The sequence below is a fragment of the Capsicum annuum genome, chromosome 4, assembly GCF_002878395.1.
Source record: "Capsicum annuum cultivar UCD-10X-F1 chromosome 4, UCD10Xv1.1, whole genome shotgun sequence".
In the NCBI taxonomy this organism is placed as follows: Eukaryota; Viridiplantae; Streptophyta; class Magnoliopsida; order Solanales; family Solanaceae; genus Capsicum; species Capsicum annuum.
Window position 1 is genome coordinate 128,017,847 of NC_061114.1, and position 10,081 is coordinate 128,027,927.

The 10,081-nt window shown below is 39.3% G+C and overlaps 1 pseudogene; it reads right to left on the minus strand.

The window, feature by feature from the left end:
- Positions 1-6,889: 6,889 nt before the first annotated feature.
- On the minus strand, positions 6,890-9,683 carry LOC124897980 (annotated as a pseudogene).
- Positions 9,684-10,081: the final 398 nt, after the last annotated feature.

A 10,081-nucleotide genomic window follows, 5' to 3' on the forward strand; every position in this document is an offset into this window, starting at 1 on the left:
ACCCTTTTGAAAAGCTTCCCAAAATTGCGAAGTGAACTGAGTACCCCTATCCGAAATGATGGACAAGGGAACTCCATGCAGTCTGACTAGCTCTCGGATATACAATCTAGCATAATCCTCAGTAGTATATGAAGTATGAACAGGCAAGAAATAAGCATACTTAGTCAACCTATCAACTACAACCCAAATGGAATCATGATGGCATCGGGAAGCAGGTAAACCAATCATGAAGTCCATATTTATCTCTTCCCACTTCCAGGTGGGAATACTAAACTCTTGCATTATTCCACCAGGTCTTTGGTGTTCAACCTTAACCTGTTGGCATATTGCACACTTAGCTACAAATGTTGCTATATCTTTCTTCATGCCACTCCACCAATAGATTTCCTGCAAGTCTCGGTACATCTGGGTGGCACTAGGATGAATAGAATATTGTGCCCCGTGCGCTTCAGCCATAATACTCTGTCTCAGATCATCAACATTCGGGACACATAATCTACCCTGCAATCTCAACACACCACCTCTCCCTTGGGAGAAAACCTCTACTTTTTGGTCCTTGACTGACTCCTTCAGTCTGACCAAACTAGCATCTAAGTATTGTTTTTTCTTCACTTCCGAAACCAAGGAGGATTCGGAACTACTCTGAACCCCTATACTATCTTCAGCAAAGTCAAACAACCTAACCCCCAATCTAGCCAAACGATGTACAACACGAGCCAACTCTTTCTTACCTTCTACCACATGTGAAATACTACCCATAAAAACTCTACTTAGGGCATCCACCACAACATTGGCCTTGCCCGGATGGTACAGCACACTCATATCATAGTCCTTTAACAATTCTAACCATCGTCTCTGCCTAAGATTTAATTCTCTCTGGGTAAAAACATACTACAGACTCTTATGATCAGTGAAAATATCAACATGGACACCATACAAATAGTGTCTCTAAATTTTCAAAGCAAACACAACAGCAGCCAACTCAAGGTCATGGGTGGGGTAATTTTTCTCATAGGGTTTCAATTGTCTAGAAGCATAAGCTATCACCTTACCCTTCTACATCAATACGCAACCCAACCCAACTCTCAAAGCATCACAGTACACCACAAAACCATCAACACCATTAGGCAAAGTCAAAACAGGGGCTGAAGTGAGTCGAGTCTTCAACTCCTGAAAACTCTTCTCATAAGACTCGGACCATAAAAACTTCACTTTCTTTTGGATCAACTGAATCATAGGAGATGCTATAGAGGAGAAACCCTCAACAAAATGGGGTAATAGCCAGCTAAACCCAAGAAACTTCAGATATCAGTCGGAGAAATAGGTTTAGGAGCTTTGATCTTTTGGGGATCAACTCTAATACCCTCGGAAGAAATGATATAACCCAAAAAAGCAACTGACCTTAGCCAAAACTCACACTTACTGAACTTGGCAAACAACTTGTGATCTCTAAGGGTTTGCAAGACAGTTTGGAGATGATCAGAATGCTCATCCTCACTATGGGAGTACACCAGTATATCATCGATGAACACTATGACAAACATATCCAGATATGGTCTGAACACTCGATTCATGAGGTCCATGAAAGTTGTTGGGGCATTAGTTAACCCAAAAGACATAACAAAAAACTCAAAATAGCCATAACAAGTTTGAAAAGTAGTTTTCGGGATATCCCACTTCCTAACTTTGAGTTGATGATAGCTGGAACGAAGGTCTATCTTTGAGAAATAACTTGCACCTTGCAATTTGTCAAACAAATCATCTATTCTTGGAAGGGGGTACTTATTTTTTATGGTGACTTTATTCAGTTGGCGGTAATCAATGCACATACGCAAAGAGCTATTTTTCCTTCTTACAAACAACACAGGAGCACCCCAAGGAGAAACACTGGGCCTTATGAAACCCTTATCTAGTAGATCTTTGAGTTGCTCTTTAAACTCCTTAAGTTCTGTAAGGGCCATATGGTAAGGAGAAATAGAAATCGGCTAAGTATCAGGAAGAAGATCAATCCCAAACTCTATCTCTCTATCAGGAGGTATCCCTGGGAGATCATCCAAAAAGACATCAAAAAACTCATTGACGACATTAACAGACTGGAGAGTTGGAGTCTCAGACTTAGTGTCTTTGACTCTAACCAAATGGTAAATACACCTCTTGGAAATAAGCTTTTTAGCTTTGAGGTAAGAGATAAAATAACTCTTGGGTGACACAGAATTCCCAGACCACTCAAACACGGATGCACCCAGAAACTGAAACTTGACCACTCGGGTCTGACAATCAATAGAGGCATAAGAAGAATATAGCCAGTCCATACCCAGAATCACATCAAAATCTACCATGTCTAACACAATCAGATCAGCCAATAAGACTCTATGAAGAACGGTAACAGAAAACTTTTTATACATTTTCTGGGCAACAATCGAATCACCCACTGGGTAGAAACTAGGATAGGCTCAGGAATAATCTCAGGACACATTTCAAAATTCACAGCAATCAAAGGTGTAACATATGAGAAACGGGATCCAGGATCCACCAAAGCATACATATCAAACTAAAACATACGAAGCATACCAGTAACAATATTGGGAGAGTCCTCCTGTTCTTGGCGAGATGGAAAAGCATAGAAACTATTCTGGCATCACCCACCAGCGTTGCTAAAAGAGGCACCTTGAGCTGGGGCTAGGCGAGTTGCTAGAACTGGAGCACTAACAGTCTGAGTCTGGGTCTAAGGGCGATAGTCACAACGCCCTTGTCCATCCTGTGGACAATCTCTAACTCTGTGACCCATTTCACCACACCAAAAACAACCCCTCGTCTCACCCCAACACTTACCCAAATAAGCCCTACCACACTTAGGACACAGGGGACAATTTGGCTTACTGCCAGCACTGCACTGGGACCTGGATGCATATGACCTGCTACCTTGCTCCTGCCTACCTCTAGGAACGGGAGCACTAGTAGATGATAGTGTTAGCATAGACGAACAATCCTGATACTGAGGGTGAATCCCTCCCTGCGATCTAGTCTGACCCTGTCCATGCTGCTCGGACCTAGCTCTCTTATTCCCTCTGATTCTATCGCTCTCCTTAATATTGTTTGCCTCAATCTGTTGGGAATGAGTCATCAGTCTAGAAAAATTCATCTCACTATTCAGCATAGCAGACCTACACTCCTTAACCACATAACTAGACACTCCAGTCATAAACTTACTCATACTAACCCAATTATCAGCCACTAAGTCAGGAGCATACTTGGCCAACTGATTAAACTTTAGACAGTACTCCCTGACAGTCATAGAGCCCTGTTACAGGTTCATAAACTCTTCCACCTTCGCCTCTCTCATCTCCAAAGGGAAAAACTTATCTAGGAATACATCCTGGAACTCTTGCCAAGTTGAAGGGATAGCTCCCTCACCTCTACCTTTCCTTAAAGAAACAACCTAGTCATAAGCAAGGTCTTTCAACCTATACACAGCCAACTCCACAATATATTCCTCAGATACATGCATCACCTGAGTAATCTTCCGTACCTCCTCTAAAAATAACCGTGGATCCTTATCAGACTTAGACCCATAGAATTCTGATAGATTCATCTGCATGAAGTCACGGATCCTGGCAGCAGTTGAATTACCTCCCTACTGCTGTGGAGCTGGGGCTAGGTTGGCCTGAATATTTACAGTAACAGATTGGGCCAGCACCTGAAAGGCTACTCGAAATTTAGCATGAGACACGTTTTCATTCAATGGGTCAGCGGGTTGAGGTTGCTAACCATCATTATTTCTTCTTGCTCGACGTAGAGGCATATTTTTGAATGAGGAGAGTACGAATCAATACTAGAGAGATACACTTTAAGCATGATAGATTTCTAAAAGAAAGAACCATACTTTTTCCTAAAATGTCTTGTAGCCTTTGCTAATAGATGTAGCATGCGACACACCGATGATCAAGACTCTACTTAACGCGGCTTGTCAGACTCCCTAGGACACCTTAAAACCTTAGACTCTGATAACAAGTTTGTAATGCCCCAAAAAATGGGTCCCAAAGTGTCACATGGTGCTTGAAGCTACGAGTATCCCCAAGCTAACCCTTTGAGCCATTTTCATTCAATTCAACATAAATCAATGAGGTTTTCATAAATAACCCTCACATATCAACAAAGTAATCATCATCCAAGAATAAAAAAAAATTTAGAAAGATAACAAAATATAACTTATTAGTCAACTCCCAACATCTATACTAGTCTGACAAGCCTCTTAGAAAATCAATAAAACCAGCGAGCCATTGAGACATGCCCCAACTGACTCATACTCAGTTATCAAATGTAAATAATTTCGTGAAACCAATATCAGACATCACGTCCTCAGAACATGAGGACTTACCACAACAGAAGATGTAGAATAGTGTGCCCAAAGAATCATTGTAGAACCTGGAACTGAGCACCTAAACCTATATTCTGAGAAAATACAGCCCACATCCAAAGATGTGGGTCAGTACCATGGAAAGTAACCGAGTATATGGGGGTGTATGTAGTTGTATAAATATCATCATCATAAATATTTATAAGAAATATGCAGGATGTATGAAAGACTCACATAGCCCAAAGAAAATCATCATAATCATGAGAGGATGAAATAATTACAATAACACATGTGAGTCATAATATAATTTGTCAATCACTTTCAGTTCATCAAGAATATCAATTCTCATAATGTAAATATCATTTAAATCTTTCGAAAGAATAACTTTCACAATTCCACTTTTAAATCACTTCACTATTCACCATAGATACAAGGAAACACACACACACTAGGAGATCCTATAACCGACATAAACCATGCGAGCTACATAGAGTCCAACGAACAGCCCACGTTGGGGAGATCCGTCCTATCCTTGCTATTGGAGTAGGACTATCGATATCAAATTCACACAAACTAGTGATCACTATATAAATCAGCCTTAGTCTCACTCCTACAGGGGCACGTAGTTCTAGGGAAGTAAGGTCGCTTTATACCTCCCACTCGATGCTAAAGATTTCTCCCGGACTTAGCTCAGATCATTTCAAATACCATCCACAACAAAACAATTTTAGTAATATATAAATATACATCGGGAGCCATCATGCTTCCCATCTATCAAAATCAACCACGTTGTGGATTTCTTTCACACTCGAGTTCAAAACAACTCCATTAAGACCAAAAGGTCAAATCATTCAAAATATCTCAAATATTCAACATCAACGTGCTTATAATACACACTTTCTCAAAAAAACACAATTTTCAATGGGGATTCACGACCCAAATATCAAAATCATGATAAATATCGTTCAAGATTCATGCTTTATATCTCCACACATATAAATTCATCTTTCAAAATCATAAACATTAAAATTTCATAATAATCATCATAAGATATGGGTTCATGCTTCAAATTCGTAAAAATCAAATAAAAATCATGCCTTTGTAAAGAAAATTACTTTTGGGCACAAGAACGAAAGAGAGTTCTTGTTGAAAAATCTCACATACCTTGAATGATGAACTTTAGATCGATACTCATTTTTGAGATATTAATCATGCCTTTGAATGATGGTTCTTGGAGTTCTTGAACTAGGAACTTGGAATCTGGAATAAATTTGCAGAATTAATGGTGAACTTTGGAGGTTCTTGAAGTTGGATGTAGGTGCGTAGGGTTTTCTTTTTGAGGGAATTTGATGAAATATAACATATAATGCTTCTAATAGACTTTAATATAGGGTTTGGATGGATTTTCGGTGAGGGGGAATGACCAAAACACCCCTAAAGAAAATAATTCTCGAATCTGTCCTTTGGTGGATTGTTTTGATAGTTTGAAATAGATCAACCATAACGTTTTACTCTGATATCCAAATTGGATGAAACCAATTTCATTAGAAAGAAGACTCTCATATCTCTCTGTTGATATATAGCATCTCACCCAAATTATTATGTACGAGGAGTTATATTTGTTTGAAATTGACCTAAAAATTTGCTTTTGATAGGCTAAAGTAAATCGACCATAACGTTTTGCTTCGATAGAAAAATTGGATGAATCCAATTTTATTGGAAAGAGGACTCGCAGATATTTCCATTGATATATATTAGATCACCAAGATCATTATGTACCAGGAGTTATGATCATTTAAATTTGGAGAAAAAATACGCCAGGCCTCAGTACTTTTTCCTGCACGTTTTACTGTTCACTACTATTCACGGTTCGATCGGAATGTTCATAACTCATCGTTCGGGTGTCCGTTTTGGATGATCCACATATAGTTGGAAAGATTATTCGATACTCTATACAATGGTGGGTTATAATCTAAGACATTCCTCAGGGAAAATTTATAATTCATTCTAGAAGATAGAACCCAACATGTTTACGCATAAAATTTCAACGAAAAATTTCCCGGGGTATTACAATTGAGGTACCAAGACAAGCCAAGATGAATAGGAATATTGAAGGTACATAAGGCTCAGCTAAGGTAAGGAAACACCCTAACCATCTAGGTCACCAATCTTCTTTTTAGGGAGTCGGAGATGATCGAAGAGGCAGCAAAATAGGAACTTTCTATCAGGGAGAGCTTAACAAGGTCGAGACCAAGATGATGGATATTCTAAGGAAGATCAAACAAGATGAATGAAGGTTTATACCTACCCTTAACTGTCACTATGAATCCAATCCCATCTACTTAGATGTTCTTAGCCACGGATGAGGGGGTTCTCTCTTACTGTTAAGCCATCTTCAACTCTTCTTTCTTTACTCCTTTCCACATCAGGGCTAATAATTGGATAAAATTTCCAACAATAAAGAAAAGGGGCATATAAATTATGTTTTTGGCTCGCAATAAAGATAGGGTCCTGATCGAGCAACTAGTAGTCCTATCTATCTACCTCTCCAGACACAATATCTTGAGAACCTATGATGGTGACCACATCTGCTGGCATGTGATGTTTGTACATAGAATTGAGTCCTTGTGAATGAGCAAAGCCAGGTGCTCTTATTTTATGATGGTAGGGATGATTGCTTCCATTACTAACCAGAAAGACACCAAATTCTCCTTTAGGTTCTTCAACTGCGGTATAGGTAGAAGGAGCTGGTACAGAAAAACCTTATGTATAAGTTTCAAAATGGTTAATTGAGGTAGAGTAGATCGATGATCCTGTAGTCATTTGGCCGGCTATTAAAAGAAAAAGCTTGCATCTACTTCCCCTATTATATAACTGTTCCCATCTCTCTCCAAACCTAACATGGTAGTTTCCCATCATAGGGCTTTTTATCTGTAGATTAAGCCTTTACCAAGGAGCTAATTTATTTAGAACTCAGTTGACTGCTTCTATAGAGAAGGCAGAGCACCCTTGGCTCAGCATTATATCACATAGGGCTTCAGGGCTACTACAGCACTTCGCTAACTCCAAGAGCCTCGCTATGATAATCTAGCTTTACTAACAGTCGTTAAGTCTTAAACCTTTGCACTGATCATTCTCTTTCTCACTAGCAAAGGTGCTTCTCTTTTCCCCTTAACCTTAAGTAGAAGGACAAGAAAGATATTATTGGTTTTCTTGCTCTCACTTCCTCATCTACGCTCACAAGACAACTTTTCTCTTTGGAAGGTGAAAGAGCGGTTGAAGCAGACATTTCGAAGTGACAACATCGAATATATATTTCTCTATATACATGGTTACAATTATATTAGACTTCGTTCCATAAAAAGCAGCCTACTTGTAGGGCACTGTGTACTTATAGCCTCTACGATAAGCAAGTGAATATAGCCGGTGCGTGGCGAACAGTTCATCCAGCCATTTTTTGCCTCAACTCCCTAAATAGGAATAGGGTAGTTTCCAAATTCTGGTAAGAAATTCACACCTGACTGTGATAGCCCTCTCAATACCTTATTAGAGCTTTGTAACTAGTGGTTGATTTCCCATCGCGTCAGCCTTTTCCCAGTGCATGGAGCCCCAACGAGGAAGGTGTTAGTGTTTTATCACTGGGTCAATGTTAGTGTTTTATCATTGGGTCAATAATATTAATCCCTTTTTTCGTGCTACTCCTAGGGCGGGAGAAGATAAGAAAATATAAAGCATTCTCTTGCTTTCCCAACCAGCTGTTTCTAAAGACTGCTCTCTCTCAGCTGGATCTTAGTCCAGCCTACTACGAAGATCCCGTATCTAGAAACCCAACCTATACAAAGGGTATCAAAGCCCCATGACTAGGTTGGAGCTATAAATCTTACCTTATTTATTATTATTAAAAAGGGATAGGGCCTTTTCAGCTGGTGCGCAGGAGCGCACTTCCATTTTCCCTTTACTATTAGGGGTCCTGTGGTTCCTATGCTGCCGCATTTCCCGATCCTTTTATTTTAATGCTTCGACCCAAAGTGATAGCTTCTAGCTAATTCAGTGGATAAGATGGTTGCGCTCCAGCTCACTCAAGAATGGGACGGCAGTGGTCTGCTGGCAAGCTCTCTCTGATCTTGGACGCAGTACATTGGAATCCTGAAGCACCACCACAAGCGCTACCGCCCTTCTGCCTGCGGTGCATTAAGGTACCACCCTATTGTACCAGCAGCTAACTCCGACGTGTCAGCTTAGTTATCCTCATCAAACCACTTACATGATGTCTAGATTCCCAACTAGTATATGGTTTATTTTCCCCTAAATCAATGAGAAGGAAGACGTAAGTTGATTCTTCTGAAGAACCGAAAGAGAAGTGCTATGTTGGGGTGGGGGGATAGAAAAAATGGCTCTGAAGAAAAAAATTAGGGTTCCCAATGCTTCTTCACGCTCAACGAGATGCGCCAACCTCGAGATACTTTACTCCTAACCCTACAAGGTTCCGAGACGAAGCTTAACCTGAGTCTCGGTTAAGAAAGGCGATGATATACATTTCACATGGCGCAAGATTCCATGTATAATTTCATCTGAGATCGTGATAGAGGACATAGCTTACGATCATCGGCTTTGATCATGCCACTAGGCATTTGATTAAGACATTGCACAATGATTCAAACAGTTTATCACATCTCTTCGATACGAATACAGTAACGATCATAGTGATCTCCTCTGGTACCTATTGGTATGTCAGGATCCAATTGGTCATGAACATCGTAAGGTGCTGTTTTTTGCAAATCCCAGCATACCCCAGAACCTCTTAACATTATACCACTGAATCCCCAATCCTTTGCTTGTTGTGCAGTGACAGTACTAATATCTACTAATCATTGTTTCCAGATACGGTTGCCGGTTGACATCTTTTTTAATTCGTTGATACGAGAAGCAAATTGTTGTGTGAATGAATCAATATCTACATATAAGCCAAGAGGCTGATCTTGTACCACTCCACCTGGTCGTAGAAACTGGCATGCATCCTGGCTCCCGAGACTCTTTCATAGAATTTCAACAATTTCTCCCGCTCCTCAAAAGCCCACAGGAATGGAGTTGATGCTCCTACATCCATAGCATAAGTAGTTAAAGCAAGTGAATAATTTGAAATTTGAGTTATTTCACGGAACAATACTCGTATATATTGAGCTTGTAATGGTACCTCGTAATTCAAAAGTCTCTCTACGGCTAAAAAATGAGCGTGTTGTTGGGCCATCATAGAAACATGATAGGGTTGACGACAGAACGAAGAATGAAACTTGACGACAACTTTTTCGTAGACGTTCACTTGCATCACATACACAAGTGCTCTCTGAACCGTGCAATAAGGTCACCCATAACACGGCTACTATTTTTATGCATCATTTATTTATTTCTATATAATGCACATTTTTTGTGCACCATCTATTTTTTTCAATTATGTGCACTATATGAAAAAAATATATATAGTGCACTATTTTTGTGCACCATTCATTTATTTTTCACATTTTGAATAAAATTATTGCACCATATATAGTTTTTTTATATATGAATATAATTAGTGTACTATCTATTTTTTTATATATTGCAAAAAAATAGTGCATATTAATTATTTTTTATACAGTGCACTTATTTTGTGCATTTTTCATTCTATTTTATTTATTTATTTCATATATTGATTTATTTAAATGGACTTTTTTTAATATATAGTGA